Genomic DNA, 626 nt, shown 5'->3' on the forward strand with positions numbered 1-626 from the left:
CATAACTATGAATAAAAAAATCAATGAGATTTATCTTGAAAGAATACTTATATCATCATTATAAATTAAGCATAAATTTCATTTCTTTTTTAGAGTAGTTAAATGGATATATTATGATTGAAATTGCTGAAAGACAATTTTTTTTGGGGAATTGATGATGATGGTCATGACAATTTGAGGCTTATACTTTACTAAGATAATATTGGGAAAATTTGAGAAAAAAAAGACATGCTGTCAAAAAAATGACATCAACTTCTGCTCTCATATTTGAGATGAGACTTACTGCAAGGGCAAAATTTAAAACTAAATCTAATACAATGAATGTAAATCTATTTATAACTTGAAAGATAAAATAAAGAAAATCAATTGATAAAAATTGTAGACAGTAAAATCAATCGATAATATTTTACCGACAAAGTTTTCTGGCTAACTAAATTCAGCAAGTAATTTGTAGTATCAATTGAATATCAGTGATTACCGGCTAATTTTTAAGGTATTAATCACTTAGATTTTTCTTTAATTTTTTTTTGTTTTTATTAAGGGAACTCGGAGTCGTAAGCTTGTCTTTTATCTATAGTCGTATTGTTCCCTTATTCAAATAAATCCCCCTCTCGGATCATGCAGAT

At 26.7% G+C, this 626-nt stretch overlaps 1 protein-coding gene across 5 annotated transcripts in view; it reads left to right on the forward strand.

Annotated features, from left to right (window-relative positions):
• Window positions 1-626, forward strand: part of LOC110030414 (putative bifunctional dihydrofolate reductase-thymidylate synthase) — a 53,203-nt gene that overhangs the window by 12,129 nt on the left and 40,448 nt on the right. The gene's annotated exons all lie outside the window — the stretch shown is intronic.

The sequence above is a fragment of the Phalaenopsis equestris genome, unplaced genomic scaffold, assembly GCF_001263595.1.
Source record: "Phalaenopsis equestris unplaced genomic scaffold, ASM126359v1 Scaffold000716, whole genome shotgun sequence".
Taxonomy (NCBI): domain Eukaryota; kingdom Viridiplantae; phylum Streptophyta; class Magnoliopsida; order Asparagales; family Orchidaceae; genus Phalaenopsis; species Phalaenopsis equestris.